General features: G+C 36.5%; 1 protein-coding gene and 1 non-coding gene across 2 annotated transcripts in view; one reads left to right on the forward strand and one right to left on the reverse strand.

The window, feature by feature from the left end:
* SCN2A (sodium voltage-gated channel alpha subunit 2) overlaps positions 1-23,228 on the reverse strand; it is a 146,591-nt gene extending 123,363 nt beyond the window's left edge. The window contains exon 1 of the mRNA XM_024735852.1: positions 22,992-23,228. The gene's annotated coding sequence lies outside the window, so the exon portion shown is untranslated. The remainder of the gene's footprint in view (positions 1-22,991) is intronic.
* On the forward strand, positions 13,893-13,965 carry TRNAE-CUC (transfer RNA glutamic acid (anticodon CUC)). Its single transcript has one exon. It is a non-coding gene; the product is annotated as a tRNA-Glu (tRNA).
* Positions 23,229-25,309: the final 2,081 nt, after the last annotated feature.

Here is a 25,309-nt window from a genome sequence, read left to right on the forward strand (position 1 = left end):
AGAGATATTAAATTGTATAGTCAGAATAGGCATCATTTAGAGATGCCATTTGAGCACAGATCTGAAGCAGGTGAGGGAGTTAGTCATGCAAATATCTGAGGCAAAAGCCTTCAATAAAGATGTGAATGTTCCTGCAATATTCAAGAAAGAGTAAACGTGAATAAGGGGAAGAGAAATTAGAGATGAGGTCAGAAAAATAATGGAATGGAGACCAGATTCAATCAGAAATTATAAGGTAGTTTTTAGTCTGAGAGCAATTGGCATTACTTAGAGGATTTTGAGCAGAGATGTGGCATAAGTTTACTCCTGTCTGCTGTGCTGAGAATAGAAGGAGAAGGAGTAGAAGGAGTAGAAGAATAAAGTCCAGTTTGAAAAAAAAAATGTTCTGAAGAACCTAAGGTCAGGACAGGAATAAAGATGCAGATGTAGAGAATGGACTTGAGGACATGGGGAGGGGGAAGGGTAAGCTGGGACGAAGTGAAAGAGTGGCACTGACATATATACGCTACTAAATGTAAAATAGGTAGCTAGTGGGAAGCAGCCGCATAGCACAGGGAGATCAGCTCCGTGCTTTGTGACCACCTAGAGGGGTGGGATAGGGAGGGTGGGAGGGAGATGCAAGAGGGAGGGGATATGGGGATATATGTATACATAGAGCTGACTCACTTTGCTATACAGCAGAAACTAACACAACATTGTAAAGCAATTATACTCCAATAAAGATGTAAAAAAAATTAAAATATTTAAATTAAAAAAAGTAAAAATCTTTTAAAAAAAAAAAAAAGTCCAGTTTGAAGATAGTAAGACAGAAATCCAGGAGAGATATGGTGATGGCTTGGACCAGGGTAGTAGCAGTGGGGATGCCAAGATGTAGTCAGTCTCTGGATATATTCTGAAGATGAAATCAACAAGAATTCCTTAGGGACTGGATATGGGATATGAGAGAAAGAGAATACTCAAAGGTAACCCTAAAGTTTTTAACCTGAGGATAAGTAAGACTGGCATTACCTCCCTAAGAAGCAAGATAGGGAAGGCTGGAGGTAGAGCAGGTTGGTCAAGGAGAGGGAAGTTCAGAAACGTAGTTTAGGGCACGTTAACTTTGAGATATCCACGAAATATCCAAATCTATGTGTCAAATATGCAGTGGGACACGTAAGTTTTTAGTTCACCAGAAAACTGGAGGTAAACATTTGGAAGTTATGACTATCTACATAGTGTTTAAAGCTGTGGGACTCAATGAATCACAAGAAAGTGAGGAAGGTAGAGAAAAAGACAGAATCAGTGACTGAATCAGGGATACTCGCAAATAATGAATTTTGGAAAGGCAGAGTAAACAGCAAAGTGATGTGGAGGAGTGAACAATGAGACAGGAAGAACCAAGATCATGCGCTGTCCTGGAATCCAAGGGAAAGAAGTGTATCAAGGGGAATGCAGTGATGCACTGTGTCCAATACTGCTATGTGACCAACTAAGACAAAGACTGAGAATGGACTATTGGACAATGTGATGGTTATTGGATTCCTATCAAGAATTGTTTTGGTAAAATGGTGAGAGTGAAAACTTGACTAAAGTGGATTTAGAAGGGAATGGGAGGAGAAAAATGGACACAGAATACAGAAACACTTTTGATAAGTACTTTTGCAAAGGGGAGGACAGAAATAGAGAAGTAGCTGATGAAGAAAAAATTTTTTAGTATAGGAGCAATAATGAAAGCTTGCATGATGATATAGTAAGGAGCTAAAATTACTGGTGTAGGGGAGAGAGAAAAAAATTGCCTAAGTGATGCCCTTGCGTAGTGTAAGAAGGAATAGGATCTAGCGCACAGATGCAGGGATTATCTTAGGTAGAAGCAGGAATAGCTGATTTAAGGGAACAGGTGGGAAGTCAGAGTATGTGGGTGCAGAACTTGGTAGGGAGGTGCATTTAGTGATGAAAGTCTTGAAGGAAAAAATATCTTCTGATTGTTTCAAATTTCTTAGTAATGTAGGAAAAATAACGTTGTCAACTGAGAGCGAAGATGAAGTAGGAAGTATTGGTGGTTTGAGGAGAGAAGAGACGGTATGAAATCCAAGTCCAGGAAACTGGGACAGTGAGTGGTCCAGGGAATTGTGGTATGATTGCTAGGCAGCATCAAGGCCCCCTTGAAGTGGGTGCTTGTGTCCAGCTACATTGTTGTAGCATGGAGTAAGGGGAGAGTTGGATATAAATAGGATGGGGATTTTGCCAGACAATTAAAAAAAGAGGGAGGGGGAGTTTGTTACATGTGTATGTAAGGAGTGATTATTATGAATGACCATGGAATTTAATCTATTTAATAAAAGGAAAGAGGACATTAAATAAGTGAACAGTGAAAGTGTAATAAGATCAATGAGTTGGGGTCCCGGTTGGGTTAAAGGATGGTTCAAGCTGGGGTTAAAGATGAAACAAGCCAGAAAGATAAATGGTACAGGATGCATGCAGTAGAGATTATAGGCAGGTCATAGATACTGGCAAAGAAGAGATCTAAGATAGAACCGCAGTGGTGAGGCCCTGAGGGAGGGTAAAGAACACAACCATTGGAGGAAAGGAATTTAAGAAGCTTAGAGACCTAAGTTGGTAATTAGGTTTGCATCTAGATAATGTGTTGAAAGGCTATCTGTAGGCAAACTGAAATTACCAAGATTTTAGGCAGAGGTCATGCTGGAAAGTGTGCCAGTGAGGATGGAGCTAATTTCCTATTTTCAAAGGATTATATACTTGTGCAAACTCCTCAGAAGATGTATATCCACATGTAGAAATATTTTGAATCACTATTTTATCCTGTATTGGCTTTTAGTTTTGAATAGATTTACGATGCTAAAAAGAGAGAGAAAGAATAAAGCATACACAAAATAAAAACCTCTGAAGAAGCTCACTTAGGATAAAGATTATTAATCTATATCCAGTCAGTACGGAGGCACAACGAAAAATACTTTTGTATGAATTGTAACATTTATACATCAAAGGTGAAATATTATCTTCTTGTCAGATGCAAATAGAAGAATATTTTATTTGTATTTTTAACCTACAAAAGAAATGCATGATTACTATTAAAAATGCAAACTGAATAAAGGAAAATAAAGTAAAAATAAATATCCTACATACCAATCTTCCCATACAAGTCTTCCCTCAAAATAACCACTGTAAAACATACCTTGTAGAGTCATCAAAATAGTTCTAAATATATGTAAATATATACCTATATATATGAAATTACAACCCTTTTATTTTCCTTTCTTTTTTTCCCACAGATAATGCCATACATACTGTTATGAAACCTGCTTTTTTCACTGTACAATATTCATCATTCACTTTACAGTCCTGACCATTTTTCCATATCAGTATATGAAAGTCTAAAATTACTATTATTATTACTTATTTATTTTTGTGGTACGCGGGCCTCTCACTGCTGTGGCCTCTCCCGTTGCAGAGCACAGGCTCCAGACGCGCAGGCTCAGCGGCCATGGCTCACGGGCCCAGCAGCTCCGCGGCATGCGGGATCTTCCTGGACTGGGGCACGAACCCACGTCCCCTGCATCGGCAGGCAGACTCTCAACCACTGCACCACCAGGGAAGCCCTAAAATTATTTTAAATATCTATGGAATACTTATTACATAGATGCACTAAAACTGATTAAATGTGTTCCTCTTAATGGATATTTAGGTCATTCCCAGGTTTTGCTTTTTACAAACATTGCTGTAATGAATACCATGTGTGAGAATATCTATAAAACCAATTCTTAGAAGTAGAAATGTTGGATCAAAAGATAAGCATCTGGGGCTTCCCTGGTGGCATAGTGGTTGAGAGTCCACCTGCCATGCAGGGGACACGGGTTCGTGCCCTGGTCCAGGAAGATCCCACATGCCGCGGAGCGGCTAGGCCCGTGAGCCATGGCCGCTGAGCCTGCGCATCCGGAGCCTGTGCTCCGCAAGGGGAGAGGCCACAACAGTGAGAGGCCCGCGTACCGCAAAAAAAAAAAAATAGATAAGCATCTTTTTTTTTTCTTTATAAATTTATTTGTTTTTATTTTTGGCTGTGTTGGGTCTTCATTGCTGTGCGTGGGTTTTCTCTAGTTGTGGCGAGCAGGGGCTACTCTTCATTGCAGTGCGCAGACTTCTCACTGTCGTGACTTCTCTTGTTGCAGAGCACGGGCTCTAGGCGTGCAGGCTTCAGTAGTTGTGGCGCATGGGCTTACTTGCTCTGCGGCATGTGGGATCTTCCCAGGCCAGGGCTCGAACCCATGTGCCCTGCATTGGCAGGCAGATTCTTAACCACTGTGCCACCAGGGAAGCCCGATAAGCATCTTTTAAATGTTGGTAAATACTGTCAAGTTTTCTTCCAAAAAGTGCTCATTTCTCTGCACTCTTACTAACACTGGGTACTAGTAAACTTTATAATCTTTATTAATATAATAATATAAAAGATGATTTCTTACAAAGACTATTTTGAGAAAAAAAAGTATAACAGGGGACCCATTCTCATTATATATTAACATATATTGTAAAGTTTCATATTTAAGTAAAATTAAATAAATTAGTCATTGATATGGAATCAAATGCCCATGACAAGGCTCAAGACTAGATATTAAAAACTAACATAAAATAACAATGGCTTTTTAAAATAAAGATAAAAGTTATCTTACTGGAAAAGATTGTCATGGAACTACTGACTAATCATTAATTTAAAAAGTAGGATCCCCATACACCATATCAAGTAGGATTTATCCCATGGATGCAGAGATGGTCCAATATCCACAAATCAATCATTGTCATACACCAAATTAACAAATGAGACTAAAGATAATATCATCATCTCAATAGATGCAGAAAAAGCTTTTCACAAAATTCAACATCCGTGATAAAGTCTCTCGTAGGTATAGAGGGAAAATATCTCAACATAATAAGGACCATATATGACTAGCCCACAACTAACATCATACTCAAGGATGAAAAGTTGAAAGCATTTCCCTCTGAGATCAGAAAAAAGACAAGGATGCCCGCTCTCACCACTAGCCACAGCAATTGGACAGGAAACAAATAAATGGACTCCAAATTGGAAAGGAAAAGGTAAAACTATCACTGCTTGCAGATGACATAATACTATAAATAGAAAATGCTAAAGATGCCACCAAAAAACTACTGGAACTCATTAATAAATTTAGTAAAGCTGCAAGATAGAAAATTAATACACAGAAATCTGTTGTGTTTCTATACACTAACAACAAAGTATCAGAAAAAGAAATTAAGAAAACAATCCCATTTACGATCACATCAAAAAGAATAAAACTAAGGAGGTAAAAGACCTGTACTCAGAAAACTATTCAATACTGATGAAAGAAACTGAAGACAGCACGAACAGTTGGAAAGATATACCATGCTCATGGATTGAAAAAATTAATATTGTTAAAATGACCATACTACCCAAAGGTGATCTATTGATTCAATGCAATCCTTATCAAAATACCAATGTTATTTTTAACAGAACTAGAACAAATAATTCTAAAATTTTTAGGAAACACAAAAGACGCCAAATAGTCAAAACATTCCTGAGAAAGAAGAACAAAGCTGGAATTATCATGTGCCCTGTTTTCAAACTATACTACAAAACTACAATCATCAAAACAGTATGGTACTGGCAGAAAAACAGACACATAGATCAATGGAACAGAATACAGAGTCCAGGAATGAACCTACACTTATATGAGCAATTAGTCTATGATAAAGAAGACAAGAATATACAATGGGGGAAAAGACAACCTCTTCAAAAACTGGTGTTGTGAAAACTGGACAGCTACCTGCAAAGGAATAAAACTGAACTACTTTCACACACCATATATGAAAACAAACTCAAAATGGATTAAAGACTTAAATGTAGGATTTGAAACCATAAAACTTTTACAAGAAAACATAGTATGTTATTTGACATCAGTCTTAGCAATATTTGGGGGGGTTATGTCTCCTCTGACAAGGGAAACAAAAGCAAAAATAAACAAATGAGGCATAACATAAGACTAAAAAGCTGTTGCACAGTGAAGAAAACTATCAACAAAATGAAAAGGCTACTTGCTGAATGAAAGAAGATATTTGCAAATGACACATTCAGTAGGAGGTTAATATCAAAATATACAAAGAACTCATACAACTAAACATCAAAAAAACCCAAACTACCCAATTAAAAAGTGGACAGAGGACCTGAATAGACATTTTTCCCAAGAAGACATACAGATGGCCAACAGGCACATGAAAAGATGCTCAACATCACTAATCAACAGGAAAATACAAATCAAAGCCAAAACAAGATGTCATCTCATACCTATCAGATGGGCTATTATCAAAAATACAACAAATAACAAGTGTTGGTGAGGATGTGAAGAAAAGGGAACACTTGTGCACATTGGTGAGAATCTAAATTGGTATAGCCACTGTAGCAAACAGTATGGAGGTTCCTCAAATAACTAAAACTAAAACTACCATATGATCCAGCAATTTCATTCCTGGGAATCTATCCAAAGAAAACAAAAACACTAACTTGAAAAGATATGTGCACCACTATGTTCACTACAGCATTATTCACAATAGCCAAAATATGGAAGCAACCTAGGTTTCACTCGATAATGAATGGATAAAGAATATGTGCCATATATATATATATTACTAAGCCATATAAAGAATGAAATCTTGCCGTTTGCAACAACATGGATGGACCTAGAGGGGTTTATGTTTAGTGAAATAAGTCAGACAAAGACAAATACTGCATGATTTCATTTATATGTGAAATCTTAAAAACAAAACAACTGAAAAAACATAATTAAATAGAAACAGAGTCATAGATACAGAAAACAAACAGGTGGTTGCCAGAGGGGCTGGGGGGAAGAGAGAAATAGGCAAGGGAGACTAAGAGGTATAAACTTTCAGTTACAAAATAAATGAGTCACAGGTATGAAACGTACAGCATGGGGAATATAGTCAATAATTATGTAATATCTTTGTATGGTGACAGATGGTAACTAGATTTATCATGGTGATCATTCTGAAATATACACAAATAACAAATCACTATGTTGTGTACCAGGAACGAAAATAGTGTTCTAGGTCAATTATACTTCAAAAACAACAAAGAAGAAAACTCAGAGAAAAAGAGGTCAGATTTGTGGCTACCAGAGGCAGGGGGTGGAGGGAAGGGAAAGTGGATAAAGGTAGTCAAAAGGTATTAATGAACTTCTGGGCTTCCCTGGTGGCGCAATGGTCGAGAGTCCACCTGCCGATGCAGGGGACACGTGTTCGTGCCTGGTCCGGGAAGATCCCACATGCCGCAGAGCGGCTAGGCCCGTGAGCCATGGCCGTTGAGCCTGTGCATCTGGAGCCTGTGCTCTGCAACGGGAGAGCCACAACAGTGAGAGGCCCGCGTACCGCAGAAAGAAAAAAAAAAAAAAAGGTATGAACTTCCAGTTATAAGATAAATAAGTACTAGAGGTGTGATGTACAACCTGATAAATATAATTAACACAGATGTACCTTATAGATTAAAGTTGTTAAGAAAGTAAATTCTAAGAATTTTAATCCCAGGGAAAATATTTTATTTCTATTCTTTAATTTTGTATCTATGTTAGATGATAGAGGTTCTTTAAACTTACTGTGGTAATCATTGAATGATGTATGTAAGTCAAATCATTATGCTGTACACCTTAAACTTATACTGTGCTATATATCAATTATATCTCAATAAAACTGAAAGAAAAATATAAAGATTATGAAAGAACAAAAAGTTGGATCCCTAGCTCACACTATTTATTGTCATAAGACACTAGATAAGCTAAAACTTAAAAAAATAAAACACTTAAAATGCTGAATATTTACATAACCTTCAGATAAGTAGTATTTCTGTTACTCAACTATGGGAGAGCATCAAAATTTTACACATATATAAATAATGTGTAATATAAGTAAGTATATATTTAACATATATAAATAAAGCATATGTATAACTTCTGCATACATAAAATATTAAAAGACCCTACAGAGGGGCAGAGTCAAGATGGCAGAGTAGGAGGACATAGAGTTCACATCTCCTCACAACTAGGGCACCTACTAGGTGCTGGTGGGGGACCTTGGACACCTCAGCGGAAGGGAGGAATCCCGTGAGACCAGGTCCTCATCTCAGTACCATGACCTGGCTTCACCCAACTGCCTGAAAACTCCAGTGCTGGATGCCTCGGGCCAAACAACCAGCAAGACAGGAACACAGCCCCACGCATCAAAAAAATTAGATGACAGAAAAATATGTTACAGGCAAAGGAGCAAGGTAAAAACCTACAAGACTAAATATATGAAGAGGAAATAGGCAACCTTCCTGAAAAAGAATGCAGAGTAATGATAGTAAAGATGATACAAAATCTCAGAAACAGAATGAAGGCATGGACAGACAAAATACAAGAAATGTTTAACAAGGATCGAGAAGAACTAAAGAACACACAAACAGTGATGAACAACACAATAACTGAAATGAAAAATACACTAAAAGGAATCAATAGCAGAATAACTGAGGCAGAAGAACAAATAAGTGAGCTGGAAGACAGAATGGGGAACAGAATAAAAAAGAAGAATGAAAAGAAATAAGGACACTCTCAGAGACCTCTGGGAAAACACTAAACACACCAACATTCAAATTATAGGGGTCCCAGAAGAAGAAGAGAAAAAGCAAGGGTCTGAGAAAATATTGGAAGAGATTATAGACGAAAACTTCCTAACATGGGAAAGGAAATAGTCACCAAAGTCCAGGAAGTGCAGAGAGTCCCATACAGGATAAACCCAAGGAGAAACATTCAAAGACACATATTAATCAAACTAACAAAAAAATAAATTCAAAGAAATAATATTAAAAGCAGCAAGGGAAAAGCAACAAATAACATACAAGGGAATCTCCATAAGGTTATCAGCTGATTTTTCAGCAGAAACTCCAAAGGCCAGAAGCGAGTGGCAGGATATATTTAACATAATGAAAGGGGAAAACCTACAACCAAGATTACTCTACCTAGCAAGAATTTCATTCAGATTCAATAGAGAAATCAAAAGCTTTACAGACAAGCAAAAGCTAAGAGAATTCAGCACCACCAAACCAGCTTTACAACAAACAATAAATGAACTTCTCTAGGCAGGAAACACAAGAGAAGGAAAAGACCTACAATAACAAACCCAAAACAATACAGAAAATGGTAATAGTAACATACATATCAATAATTAACTTAAATGTAAATGGATTAAATGCTCCAACCAAAAGGCACAGACTGGCTGAAAGGATACAAAAAGAAGACCCATATATATGCTATCTACAAGAGACCCACTTCAGACCTAGAGACACATAGAGACTGAAAGTGAGGGGATGGAAAAAGATATTCCATGCAAATGGAAATCAAAAGAAAGCTGGAGTAGCGATAATCATATCAGATAAACCAGACTTTAAAATAAAGACTGTTGCAAGAGACAAGGAGGGACACTACATAATGATCAAGGGATCAATCCAAGAAGAAGACATAACAATTATAAATATTTATGCACCCAACATAGGAGCACCTCAATACATAAGGTGAATGCTAACAGCCATAAAAGGGGAAATTGATAGTAACACAATAATAGTGGGAGGCTTTAACACCCCACTTACACCAGTGGACAGATCATCCAGACAGAAAATAAATAAGGAGACACAGCTTTAAATGACACAATACACCAGATAGACTTAATTTATAGGACATTCCACCTGAAAGCAGCAGAATACACTTTCTTCTCAAGTACATACGGAATATTCTCTATTATAGATCACACATGGGGTCACAAATCAAGACTCGATAAATTTAGGAAAACTGAAATCGTATCAAGCATCTTTTCCAGCCACAACACTATGAGATTAGAGATCAATTACAGGAAGAAAGCTGTAAAAAACACACACACAGAGGCCAAACAATACGCTACTAAATAACCAAAATATTACTGAAAAAATCAAAGAGGAAATCAAAAAATACATAGAAATAAATGACAACGAAAACACGATGACCCAAAACGTATGGGATGCAGCAAAATTAGTGCAAAGAGGGAATTTTATAGCAATTCAATTGTACCTCAAGAAACAAGAAAAATCTCAAATAAATAACCTTACACCTTAAGCAACTAGAGAAAGAAGAACAAACAAAATCCAAATTTAGAAGGAAGCAAATCATAAAAATCAGAGCAGAAATAAATGAAATATAAATGAAAAATACAATAGCAAAAATCAATGAAACTAAAAGCTGGTTCTTTGAGAAGATAAACAAAACTGTAGCCAGACTCATCAAGAAAAAAAGGGAAAGGATTCAAATCAATAAAATTACAAATGAAAAAGGAGAAATTACAACTGGCACTGCAGAAATACAAAGGATCATAAGAGACTACTACAAGCAGCTACATGCCAATAAAAAGGACAACCTGGAAAAAATGGACAAATTCTTAAAAAGGTACAACCTTCCAAGACTGAACCAGGAAGGAATAGAAAATATAGCCAGACCTATCAAGTAATGCAATTGAAACTGTGATGAAAAATCTTCCAACAAACAAGAGTACAGGACCAGATGGCTTCACAGGTGAATTCTATCAAACATTTAAAGAAGAACTAACACCTATCCTTCTCAAACTCTTCCAAAAAATTGCTTCCAAGGCTCATTCTACGAGGCCACCATCACCCTGATACCAAAACCAGACAAAGAAATCACAAAAAAAGAAAAGTACAGACCCATCAGACGCAAAAATCCTCAAGAAAATACTAGCAAACAGAATCCAACAACATATTAAAAGGATCATACACCATGATCAAGTGGCCTTTATCCCAGGGATGCAAGGATTCTTCAATATACACAAATCAATCAATGTAATATACCATATTAACAAATTAAAGAAGAAAAACCATATGATCATCTCAATAGACACAGAAAAAGATTTGACAAAATTCAACAGCCATTTATCATAAAAACTCTCCAGAAAGTAGGCATAGAGGGAACCTACCTCAACATAATAAAGGCCATATACAACAAACTCACAGCAAACATTCTCAATGGTGAAAAACTGAAAGCATTTCCTCTAAGATCAGGAATAAAACAGGATGCCCACCTTCACTACTATCATTCAACATGGTTTTGGAAGTCCTAGCCATAGTAATCAGAGAAGAAAAGGAAATAAAAGGAATCCAAATTGGAAAAGAAGTAAAACTGTCACTGTTTGCAGATAACATGATACTCTACATAGAAAATCCTAAAGATGCTACCAGAAAACTACTAGAGCTAATCAATGAATTTGGTAAAGTTGCAGGATACAAGATTAATGCACAGAAATCTCTTGCATTCCTATAGACTAACAATGAAAGATCAGAAAGAGATATTAAGGAAACAATCCCATTTACCACTGCAACAAAAAGAATAAAATACTTAGGAATAATCCTACCTAAGGAGACAAAAGACCTGTATGCAGAAAACTATAAGACAGTGATGAAAGAAATCAAAGATGATACAAACAGATGGAGAGATATACCATGTTCTTTGATCAGAAGAATCAACATTGTGAAAATGGTTATACTACCCAAAGCAATCTACAGATTCAATGCAATCCCTATCAAACTACCAATGGTATTTTTCACAGAAGTAGAACAAAAAATTTCACAATTTGTATGGAAACACAAGAGACCCCGAATAGCCAATGCAATCTTGAGAAAGAAAAATGGAGATGGAGGAATCAGGCTCCCTGACTTCAGACTATACTACAAAGCTGCAGTAGTCAAGACAGTATGGTACTGGCACAAAAACAGAAATATAGATCAATGGTACAGGATAGAAAGCCCAGAGATAAACCCACACATCTATGGTCACCTAATCTATGACAAAGGAGGCAAGAATATACAATGGAGAAAAGACAGTCTCTTCAGTAAGTGGTGCTGGGAAAACTGGACAGCTACATGTAAAAGAATGAAATTAGAACACTCACTAACACCATACACAAAAATAAGCTCCAAATGGATTAAAGACCTAAATGTAAGACAGGACACTATAAAACTCTTAGAGGAAAACATAGGAAGAACACTCTTCGACATAAATCACAGTAAGCTCTTTTTTGATCCACCTCATAGTGCAATGAAAATAAAGACAACCATAAACAAATGGGACCTAATGAAACTTAAAAGCTTCTGCACAGCAAAGAAAACCATAAACAAGACAAAAAGACAACCCTCAGAATGGGAGAAAATATTTGCAAACAAAGCAACTGACAAAGGATTAATCTCCAAAATATACAAGGAGCTCATGCAGCTCAATATCAAAAACAAACAAACAAGGACCCAATTAAAAACTGGGCAGAAGACCTAAATAGACATTTGTCCAAAGAAGACATACAGATGGCCAAGAGGTACATGAAAAGATGCTCAACATCACTAATTATTAGAGAAATGCAAATCAAAACTATAATGAGGTATCACCTCACACCAGTCAGAATGGCCATCAAAAAATCTACAAACAGTAAGTGCTGGAGAGGGTGTGGAGAAAAGGGAACCCTCTTGCACTGTTGGTGGGACTGTAAATTGATACAGCCACTATGCAGAACAGTATGGATGCCCTTTAAAAAACTAAAAATAGAACTACCATATGACCCAGCAATCCCACTACTGGGCATATACCCTGAGAAAAACCGTAATTCAAAATGATACATGAACCACAATGTTCATTGCAGCACTACTTACAATAGCCAGGGCATGGAAGCAACCTAAGTGTCCATTGACGATGAATGGATAAAGATGTGGTACATAAATACAATGGAATATTACTCAGCCATAAAAAGGAATGAAATTGGGTCATTTATAGAGATGTGGATGGACCTAGAGTCTGTCATAAGAGTGAAGTAAGCCAGAAAGAGAAAAACAAATATTGTATATTAACGCATATATGTGGAATCTAGAATAAACGGTACAGATGAAGCTATTGGCAGGGCACAAATAGAGATGCAGACGTAGAGAATGGACATGTGGACACAGGGGGAAAGGGGAATGAATTGGAAGATTGGGACTGACATATATACACTACCATGTGTAAAACAGATAGCTAGTGGGAACCTGCTGTATGGTGCAGGGACCTCAGCTTGGTGCTGTTTGAGGACCTGAAAGGGTGGGATGGGGGTGGTGGTGGTGGGAGGGAGGTCCAAGAGAGAGGAGATATATGTATACAGCTGATTCATTTCGTTGTACAGCAGAAACTAACACAACATTGTAAAGCAACTATAAAAGGAATGAAATTGGGTCATTTATAGAGATGTGGATGGACCTAGAGTCTGTCATAAGAGTGAAGTAAGCCAGAAAGAGAAAAACAAATATTGTATATTAACGCATATATGTGGAATCTAGAATAAACGGTACAGATGAAGCTATTGGCAGGGCACAAATAGAGATGCAGACGTAGAGAATGGACATGTGGACACAGGGGGAAAGGGGAATGAATTGGAAGATTGGGACTGACATATATACACTACCATGTGTAAAACAGATAGCTAGTGGGAACCTGCTGTATGGTGCAGGGACCTCAGCTTGGTGCTGTTTGAGGACCTGAAAGGGTGGGATGGGGGTGGTGGTGGTGGGAGGGAGGTCCAAGAGAGAGGAGATATATGTATACAGCTGATTCATTTCGTTGTACAGCAGAAACTAACACAACATTGTAAAGCAACTATACCCCAATAAAAATAAATAAAAGGCACTATGAATTGGAAAACAATTGCTATGATAGAGAATTTGTTTTTAAACGCTGTATTTAAAACACATTAAAAATCCTCACATAAATCAGTAAATATGATCACAATAAGACAAACTGGACAGGAATTCCCTGGTAGTCCAGTGGTTAGGACTTTGCACTCTCACTGCCAAGGGCCCGGGTTCAATCCCTGGCTGGGTAACTAAAATCCCACAAGTCATGTGGTACAGCCAAAAAAAAAAAAAAACAGAAAGACAAACTGGGTGACAGATATGAGAAAACAATTCATAAAAGAAAGACACAAAGTCTCATTTTTTTAAAAATCAGGCAAAAATTTTAACTTCACTCTCAATTTAGCAAAGGCATTATATTTTCAACTACCAAATTTGAAAACAATTAATGCTTCAACCTAGTATTAGCATGCTTATAAAGAAATTGGCATTTGTATGAAACGCTTATGGAAAATGTAAATCACACAAATTTTCTATGTGGCAATTACACAAATAGAACCTTGAAAATGTGCATATCATTTAATCAAGCAGTTCAATATCTAAAAATTTATCTTAAGAACACACTAAAATGTATATAAAATTTTAGCTTACATACTGCTTGTTGAAATATTTGTCACAATGGAATATTGAAAAAATCCAAGTGCTCAACAACAGGATTTTTCTAAAGAAAATTTGGTGTTGTCATATGATAGAATAATATGCAGGCATAAAAATGACTGCATACGAGAACAAAGAAAACAAAAAGCAGTTTTTTAAAAAGGGAGTACAGCATGAGCACATGTTTATAAAAGAACTAACCAAGTAACAAATAAAAATATTTATGGTATAAAATGTAGGAATATATATGTCCTTTAGTTTTTTCATGTGTGTTTTCTAAATGGACTCTAATGAGCATATGTTCGCTTACTGGCAAAGGAAAATTCAAATTAGTTTAAATTTAATGGGAGGAAAAAATGGACACTGTGGTCCAGCAGAAGTTTCACTGAAACCACACTCAAAAACTGAAACTGTGCAATTAGTGCTGCATCGATAGTTTTAAGAAACAAAAAGTTTGAGTCCTTGAGTCTTTTGTCGACTTGGGACTGCTCATGAAATGGGGATTTCCCCTGAAGGCTTCCTCCACTCTCACTGAAATCCCACAGAAAAATTGAACCCTGGCTCTTTCATCTCTAGCTCCATCACCCAGAGTCAGGTTTACTATGTACATTCACAAGATTCCGTGAACTCTGCTCATACATCTCCATCATCACTGCTACCAGCTAGTCTAAACCAGCACTGCCTCTCACCTGGAGAGAAAACTATCTCATTAAGGATTTCTCTAATTTCATTCCTGTTTCCCTATAATCCATTCTCCACAAAGAGCCAGAATGATCACAAATCAGATTATGTCAGTTTCTACTTAAATCCTACTGATGGCTTCTAGTTGCACTTCAAATAATAATTAAACCTTTATAATAATTTACAAATTCCTATAAGGTTTGGCCTCTCTTTCCTTAGGGTATTTGCACTCACAATTCCTTCTCTTTGAAACACACAGCCCTGGATCTTCTCCTGGCTGAAAATTTATTTCAACTCAAATGCCACCTCCTCATGGATGCCTTCCTTAACCAGCCAAAGCTAATTGTCCTCCCCTCTTGCAACCATGTCCTTTTTTCATATTGTTCTATCTACTGGTGTTCATTGCATTTATTACTCAGAAATTACCTTGTTCATTTACATTTTAAAATAATTTATTTTCTGTATCAACTGGAATTTGATGACAGAAGTATTGTGTAGTTCTCCATTGTATCTCAAGTCTCTAGATCTTTGCCTGGAAAAGAGCAGGTGATTCACTGGAGACATATAAATTATAGGAAATTGCCTTTATCAAAGAGAGATGAAAAGAATTACCAAACTTCCCAGCAAATTTGAAGCCACTTCCACAATTCTATTATAAAACATTTGGTGTTTTTCCAATTTTCAGTTTACTCTAATTGTGTAAAAAAGGTTTAATCCACCCAGTGCCCAGATCTTGGTTTCCAACACCACTCTCCAATAAAAAGCAACAGTGCTCCTTACAGATATGGCTGATTATAAGACTAGGGCAGGGAATATACAAGATGAGCCTGGAACATCTTGTTCTAGTGCTAGAACTTTTCTATTTACTTTTCTTCAAAATTTTATAGTGGGTCTACCTTCTGTAAAAGAAAGTAGATTACAGCTATTACAATGTTTGTGGTGGAAATGTGGACTACTGACTATCTGGACTATTGGGTTGGCCAAAAAATTCATTTGGTTTTAAATAAAAATAAAAGACACTTTTTGTTTTCACCAAGAACTTTATTGAACAATGTATTCACTAACCAAATGAACTTTTTGGCCAACCCAATATGATCAAAAGGGTGGAAATGTCAAACAGGATGTTTGACCTACCTACACAAACTCATGTGTAGATAAAGACAAATATATCCAGATGTTCAGGGCAGCATTCTTTACAATAGTAAAAAAAAAAAGTGGTAATAACCCTAAATATACATTGCTATGGAATTGTTAATCATTTGTGATACAGTCCTAGTTTACAGTTTAATGTAATATCACCAGGAAAAATTTATACTTTTGATTTGCAAAGTCACCTCCACCTCTGCTTCCACCCACTCAAATTTCTCTAAACCCAAATGCAATAAGGCAGAGAACACACTAATATGTTAATATTATAGGGAGATAAGCGAACAGCTTTTACTTTTGAGTTTTAATGTGATTTCACTTCATGTTCTTGATGCAGGCCATCTTTTCCTACATAGAAATAATATTTCGGTAGGCACTACTATATAGCTAACGGTATTCATCATTACCATTAAAATGTATATAAAATTCTAATGCTCTTAAAATCAGTATAATATGAAATTACATTTTGATGATTAAAAGCTTAGTTGCCAGGCTTCCCTGGTGGCGCAGTGGTTGAGAGTCTGCCTGCCGATGCAGGGGACACGGGTTCATGCCCCGGGTCTGGGAAGATCCCACATGCCGCGGAGCGGCTGGGCCCGTGAGCCATGGCCGCTGAGCCTGCGCGTCCGGAGCCTGTGCTCCGCAACGGGAGAGGCCACAACAGTGAGGGGCCAGCGTACCGCAAAAAAAAAAAAAAGCTTAGTTGCCTTCATTGGAATGATGACCTTTCTTCTTTTTTGAATCCTAAAGCAAGAACTTTTCCCAACATAGCAAATAATTTTTTTCATATATCTTACTTTGTTATATTTAAACATTAGAGAAAATCATGTTAAACTTGTATTCTAGACATAAGATATGTGAAGTAGGTACCAGCAAAATCCAAATCCACAGTATTTTAAAATACAAAATTTATATTAAAATCACTTGAATTATTTTCCAAATTGGTTTCCCTTTGAAATAAGCTTGTTTGTAACCATCATCAGTATTTAAAGCACACTGAGCAAATTGCATTAATAATTTATAGAGCAAAAGGTGATACAAATAGGAAAAGTAGTGGGTTTTTCTTTTTTTTTTCTATTGGAAGCATCTGAAAGTGATATGAAGTTGATATTAAAAGTATTTGTGAACTTTGTTAGAAAAGTTTTTTTCAATAGAAATTTTAGAAGATCTTGATGTGTACCTTTTAGCATGTTTGCTTAGAACAGAAATCTGAAAAATATTATTCTAAGACCTGCCTTGTGTTTCCTATGACTTATTATAAAATTACAACATTATAAAATAAGTATTTTTCAAAGGGAATTAACAACAAACAAAAGATAGAGTTCAATCCCTTGAAAGTACACTGAATTGAGAAGTGATGACCTAGTGTAACTGTGCAGGATCCTATGGGGCCTTCCCGGGACAGACTACCACCGCCCCTTATGATGTCTTACACCTGCCTCTTGTCTGTAGAAAAACTTCAGCCAAAAATAAATTTAATCAGAGAAGTAAGAAAATGCAGAAAGAAAGGAAAACTGTCAAGCAAGACAAAATAATATCAGTTTAGCCATTAAACAAAGTCAAGGAAGGACCTTTAGTTCTTCCTCAAGGGCTAGAGATAATATTCCGAGCCATGTCCTTTGAGCTGTTTTGCAGATACTGAAAACCCCACCAGGTGGAAGAAGTTGACTGTTTGCTGACCACAACCCCCTAGACCCCAGACCGGTTGGAACCAGAAGGACTAGCTGACCAGAAATTTGTGGCTCAGATCACAAGCAAGACATCATGGCTACTTGGAACCACATGATCAAGACAATCATCTCTAAAAATAAGAGATTACCCCCTTCCCAGGAGGTAACCCTTTCCTCTTTTCCCTATATAATCTCTGAACAAAACCTGGGGAGTTGGGGAATTGGTTTTCTTAGACAAAAGTCCACCTTCTCCCCAGGATTGAAGGTTTCCTCAATAGTTATCTTTCATTTTACCCAATACTTGTCTCTCAGTATTGGATTCTTCAGCGACAAGCAGCCCAACCTGAGTTTGGTTACACTAGGTTTGCTGCTGCATAGTTAGCACTTTCCTCAGAACCTCTACTGCCAAGCATTGTCCATGACAATGGGTGCTAATGGAATTGAACTTGAATTAGGGTTCCCATTTCAAGTCACCAATTGTCCCATCTGTGCCCCCCAAACTGCCCATGCTGCTGGTCAAGAAAATATGGAGACAAATAAACATCAAGTTCTGAAATGCATAAGGGTTAAGAGTTCCACAGCTGGCAATAGAAACCCCACTTTTTTTAGTAACAAAAGAATAAAAGCAAACACAAATAAAATTTAATTCTGTCTTAATATTTTAATAATTGCAAATTTGAGGCTAGACAATGATACTCTCATTTATAAAGCTTAGAAGCTGAATGAGGTAGTTAGGAACATATCTAAAGGTGACCCCTGAAAGAAGAAGACAGGAGGGAAGAAAAGAACACAGGAGGGGCAGGGGTGAAATCTGCTTTACAGTGTTGCCCAAGGTCAGCCCTGAGGGAAGGTAAGTCATCTGTGTCTGTACTGCCACCTAAATGTCTGTTTCTGTTCTCACTATGGCCTGTCAGGCTCACCATATAACTCAATAGAGTCAGGTCTTAAAACAAGGAAGTAATATTCTACCCAAGCAATTCTAAACTGAACTGAATTAATCTGACCCGAGAAAGCAGATCTTTCAGAGGCTTCAGTGTGAAGGATGGGATTCTTCATCATGCCTGTGCCTTCTTCAAGGCTTCACATTCCTGTCCCATGGCATGTGATTGCAATGGAATGCCTAGAAGAGATGGGCTCTAGGAAAGATGTGAGAGGATTCTGGAACTGTCAATAGAAAGGGAGAAAGAAAGAACTTCTTTATAAAGGAGGTTAGTTCGCCCTAAGGAAAGGACACGTAATTAAATTGACTTTCTTTTCTCTTTACACACACCCTTGTGAGAGTACTTATGAAATGGAGGAAGGAAAAGGCAAGAGTTTGAATATTTAATGCCGATGCTGGCAAACCAGCCCTTACTAATCAAACTAACTAGATACGTATAATAGATATGTGTTGGTCTAATCTTATGCATGTTCAAAATAGAACCTGTTGTTTCTTGTTTGTTTTTTTTGTTTGTTTTCTTTTTGTTTTTGCGGTACGCAGGCCTCTCACTGTTGTGGCTTCTCCCATTGCGGAGCACAGGCTCTGGACGCGCAGGCTCAGCGGCCATGGCTCACGGGCCCAGCTGCTCCGCGGCATGTGGGATCCGCCCGGACCGGGGCACGAACCCGTGTCCCCTGCATGGGCAGGTGGACTCTCAACCAGGCGCCACCAGGAAGCCCAGAACCTGTTTTTAAACAGGTCATTCCAACTAAGAAACAGATAACTGAAGCGGGTACAATAAGCTTACTGTGAAACAATGTTATTAGTTGCCAAATCAAGAATTAATGTGACTAAAATATTCTCTGATGGAAAGTGTTTTGATACTGAGGATTAATTATTTCTTCCAGAAAGTCCATATGCCACAAATAGCCTTTTCTGAGGAACCAACTAATTTAAATAGAAGAGATATTTTATCCTACAGACAAGGATTTAATTTCCAAGAACAGGGCATCTAAAGTGAGCTATATTAGCTTTCCTTTATATCATCTCCTACCCCTTCTTCCGGTCTCAAAGAAAAAAACATTCTTGAACCTTCCCTGTCTTGTCTCCTGTAGGAATTTAATTTATTTTTTTGTTTCTTTTTTCTTCACTTTCTCTCTACTGACTTTATATCCTTACTCTGTGAAGGGGCTTCTCTAACCCTAACTAAAATCGAACTTTACCCCTCAAGATTAAAAAATGTTATCTTTATTTCCTTTCACTGATAAATGTCTTAAAATCTAAAATCACTCTTCAGCTTTCTGTTTCCCATTTAGCCCTCTGTCCAAGCCCATGTCTATGCAAATCTACTAAACCTCTTCTTTTAAAATCCATCCATGACCTAATAATAACAAAGTCCATCAGCTCCTACCTTATTCTCTTATTAATCACTTTATGGGTTTGCTATTGGTAGTCAGTTTAACTGCTTTGTCTCCTATGACACTGTTATTACTCTAATTTATCCCATTATTTTTTTACAATTAATATTCTCTCTAAACTTGTTTTACTCCACCTACTCTTAAAGTTATATCCCAGTCATTTTCACTCCACTTTTATTCCCTATTGATGTTCATTTATGTGTGACCTAATTCTTGCCAGAGCTTCATACATCCATATATTCAGCTTTAGCTTCTAATCGGATACTTGGATGTAAAATTTTCACATTCTTCCATAACATCTCTATGTGAGAGTATGTGTTAGTATGTAAAAGCATAACATCAAAAGCCAGATTCATTATCCTTACTTTTACTGTTCCAAGGGAAAAAAATACAACACCCTCACGCTTCAACAGATTGGATTATTTACCATTCTTTATAATTTCCCTACATAATGTCCAATAGTTCACTATTTCTTTGTATTTGCCTGCCTCACCTTTGTGCCTGGAAAGAACAACTTTATATTTTTATTAAATTATACCCAACTCACTCTTAAAGATATAATTTAACTATCATATCCCCTTAACATCATTTTCTCTGGGCTCTAAGTTCCTCATGGACAGAAATTGTGACTGTTGGCTTATTCTGAATCTAAGGATGTACACAGTGCCTGGCTCCAGACAGGTGCTCATATACCTGTCCCATTCACTTTCCCACCCTTCTTCATTTTCATTCTGATGTTTATAATATTTTGAGCTATAGTACTATCTGTACATGCACATTTCCATGTTAAACTCCATGAGATAAACTATGTACCTTTGTTTATATCTCAATCTGTACCATGGACCGTTCTTGGCAGGTCTGTGGTACTCTGTAAATGTTGTATGTAAAAGTGACATATTTTAATCTCCTTTTTTCCCCTCAAGATATTGAAGAAGTAGGGTGCAGCCTGTGCACAGGAGGTTAAAAAAAAAAAGGAAGGCGAGGGCATGAGAGGATGTTCTTGTAGGGGTCGGTCGACCATACTTATAGTCTGTTCTATTAGGTAGGAGGAATAGAGTCGGGAGCTAGTATGTGACCACCCATATCATTCATGGGCATAGAGTAGAATAATATACCTCATTGAATGGGGAAAGAAGAATACTAAGAAACAGAGAATCTCCATAGTTGTTGTTTTAGTTTTCTTGGATGCCTTGTCAAGAGCCCTGAGAAAATTGAACACTGTATATAATATACCATTGAGCACAAAATTTGCCCAGACACACACACACACACACACACACACACACACACACACACACACATGCACAGAGTCAATATCAGTACACCTGGTATATGCCATTTGGATATGTTCACACTAGAGGTAAACTGTGTTACTGCTATGAAAGATTGAACACTGTCTGCCAATCAGCGTTCTAGTCTTGCCTATGATTCTAGTTATGTGGCTCTGGGAATTCCACTTAATCTCTTGGCCATAAGTGTTTTTAGTTAAATAATGAGATAGATAAATGTTAATAATCTGTGTTCCTAAAATTTTTTCATGTATATAGAATCGTATGGAACTTAAATCTCTTTATAGATTCCAAATGTCAAAGAATGAATTTTTTTTTCTTGGTGGTTTGAACCATTTTGTAAAATCATTCTCCAAAGCTTTCACAACCTCTGACACAGCACAACTACCAGTTTACAGAAAAAATGATGAGTAAGATAGAAACATCCTTCTGCACCCTCCACCTGCCACCTCCACCACCGGCACCACACACATCCATACAGACACACTGCTCTTTCGAAAGAGGAAGGAATGAGATATTTAAAAACAATCTTACCAAAATAATTTTTAAATATTTTTATATTTCATTATAAATTCATCTAAATGACAGTTGGGACTTTTAAATACAGGATTTCTATATTGCTTTCTTCCTGTTAATTTTATAGTAATAAAAAGAGAATTTAGGGCAAAGCATGAGAAGCAGCAGAAAAGCAAGGCGGTTGCATGCAATTTCCAGCTCCTGAGTCATTCCACTCTTTAGCACAGCTAATGTCACATGATGAAAAATACTTTTAAATGTGAGCATCTTACACAACATCAACTATTTTAAATGGCCACAGTCCTATCATCACAAATCCACCACAATCTAAGAAAAATTCATTTTCTCAGCAATTAATTTGTTTTCAGTTTACTCCTCACATCCATACTGGAGGGAGGGGGCAGGGTCTGTACCATCATTCCAAGTCTACTAAGCACATTACATAAATCTTCCACTCATGTGGGAGAAATGACTTACATATTTTTCCTAAAAGGGAAAAAAGCATAAATAATCTGTACCATCATTACTGGCAGGAATTGTTCAGAAGGCCTTTGGGCTCAAGATGTTGGCGTGCCTCGGAAGCTGCTATCAGAAGGCTCAGCCCTGGGCTTTGGCAAAGGAACTGCCATGTTAATCTGCTTCATTACATTTCTACAATTTGTTCACCCCATTAAGGAGCAGTGTTTGCCTTGTGAAAGGAAGATCTATCCTTCACTTTGAAAGCTTTACCTTCAAAAGGTATACAAATATGGCCACAGACAGACACTAAAGGCCAGAAAGCCAAAGAAATATTAAAATACAGCATGTCAGAGTCAGAGCTCATTTCAGTCTAAGAAGATTTAAAGATGCAGAACAGCCAGAATTACAGCTTTTTAATCTCTTAGATCCAAATCTAAGCTCACAAAGCACACATTTTAAATGTCATCATTAACATAAATAACAATTCATTGAAAGGTCAAAGATAGAATCATGTTGGCTTACCTGAAATAAAGGAAATTGTAAATCATAGATCAGAATCCACGTATGTGTTAAATACAATATTCTCCAACACAGTTATTCAGAATTCCCACTAGAGCAGAAAGTAAAATCTCACGTGTTCCATCCTCACTGAAGGGGAAAAAACAAGAAAGAACGACCGCAGCATCCTCTCTGTTTCTGCCTTAGCTTTCTGTTCTGACACATACTCAATGGTACCCACTGTCTGTTAGAAAGCAGCATGCTAAATTTAAAAAAAAAATAAATAAATATAACGCAGCATCTTACATGACAGCTCCATCTCCTGGCCAAAAGTGGAATTATTTTCATTAATGATCCCTTGGCAATGCCACATCTAGTAAGTTTGATGTGGTTATAGCCCATAATTTCACTGTATTTGAAATCAACTACCTTAATTAATTGTAAAGTAAACATTTCAGAAGGATTAGCGTATGATTTTTTCTTAATTTGTAGTCCTACTTTGGGATTTACTTCAATTTACTTACATTGTATTTAAATTAAATGGAACCTTGTCATAGCATTATTAAAAATGTACTGCTTACCTAAAAACTTATTTAACTTTATTTGCCATCTGCAAAAATAATATATATCTCCTACAAAATAATTTTGGATGTCAAATTTATATTTCTTGAACACCACTTTGTGGAGATATATAGGTTTTTGCTACTAGAGAAATTCGGCATTATGTTGTTGTTATTAATGTTATTTGGGGGTGTTAAAGGATTGAAGTTAACGCAGGACAATGAAATTAATAAAAGGCAAACTAGAAGATCTTTAGTTGACTCAAGCTTTTTAAGATATTTCAAAATATACAAATATCAAATTACATGCTACATGAAATTTGATAATTGTAGTACCCTATAGTGTGTAGTTATATCTTATTAGAAGGATAAGAGAAAAATTAAATTATTATAAGAATGCATTTAGTAAATAACATCAGTTATACTGAGCATATTATGTGCTCAATATGTATTCGTTTATTTTTTCTATGGTTAATTGTGAAGTCCTGGTTAATTGTTAAATTTTGAAATAAATATATAGATTGTCCTTCTTCAACATTTTCACAATACCATTTAAATTTGAAGACATATGTATGAACTAAAGTTCTCCCTACTAGTCTGATATTCCGAAGCCTTTCACTCGCTGCCACTGCAGAAACACTGTGACGCTGTCCGAGGTGCTGAAAACCACTTTCAGAACTCAAAGGTTCTAGGTCTTAAACTGGTCTGAAATGTTGTCTTTGTAATATTTCACATAAATTTTATTTTTAACAGTACTATATAATTCAGAATAAGTGACAGTATCTAAGATACAAATGTCTAAGTAATATTTTATCCACAGAATATATAGTATACATATTGACCAGAAGCCATAATGCAGATGAATCTATTCAATAAAAATATGATTATAAGTCACACTTTCTTTGGATCCTCCACATAATATTTAATTTTATTCTTGATGATGTTATATTATGCAGATTGTTCCAGCATAAGTTCCCACATTGAATAGATGAAGTTACTTAAGTCTACTCTTCAGTAATTCGCTCAGAGTTAATTAATAAGCAAGTCAGAAGAACAAACCTAGTTCTCTAAATTTTACCTTACTTCTATTTCTATAATATCATTAAGGTATATTTGTATTATTTTAAAAATACATAATAACATTGCACAACTAAAAAATTAAAGTGACTTGGCAGATCAAATTATTTAAATATGTACACTCAAACTATTCCCTCTCATAAGTTTCCTGCAAAAACAGGATACTGTTATAATCCCTCAGGGCACATAAGTTATGATAATTTCTCTTCAATTTTTCAGCAAAGCACTCCTAATGGTCAAAAAAGATTGAACTCATAAGATTAGAATCTGAGATGTCACAAACATGAAATATCACTGAAGCTTCACTTTATCTTTAAAATCATGGAAACTTTATAATAATTTATAACATTTAAACACTTTTCTTAAAACATCAATTATTATACCATTATTTTGAATGTAAATTTTACCCTTTAGGAAGATGTGCCTAACTTATCTTGGGATTTTATGGATCTCCAGGCATGCCACCACATGCTCCTGGGGACACAATACCCCCAGCGTGAGGACTATGAGATTATGGGACATAAAATTAATTTATCTCGGCAAATAGGTAATTACTTAAAAGTTTTTTTTCATGTATTCCTTTCCAGCATAAAATTTCAGGTTTGACTAATCACAAAACCAGGAGTCCAATATTAATAAGTGATACCTTAAAAAATTATAAAATATATTTGCATTCTTCATTTTTAGTGTGCTCTGTAAAAGTCA

This window comes from Neophocaena asiaeorientalis, unplaced genomic scaffold, assembly GCF_003031525.2.
Source record: "Neophocaena asiaeorientalis asiaeorientalis breed wild unplaced genomic scaffold, Neophocaena_asiaeorientalis_V1.1 scaffold72, whole genome shotgun sequence".
In the NCBI taxonomy this organism is placed as follows: Eukaryota; Metazoa; Chordata; class Mammalia; order Artiodactyla; family Phocoenidae; genus Neophocaena; species Neophocaena asiaeorientalis.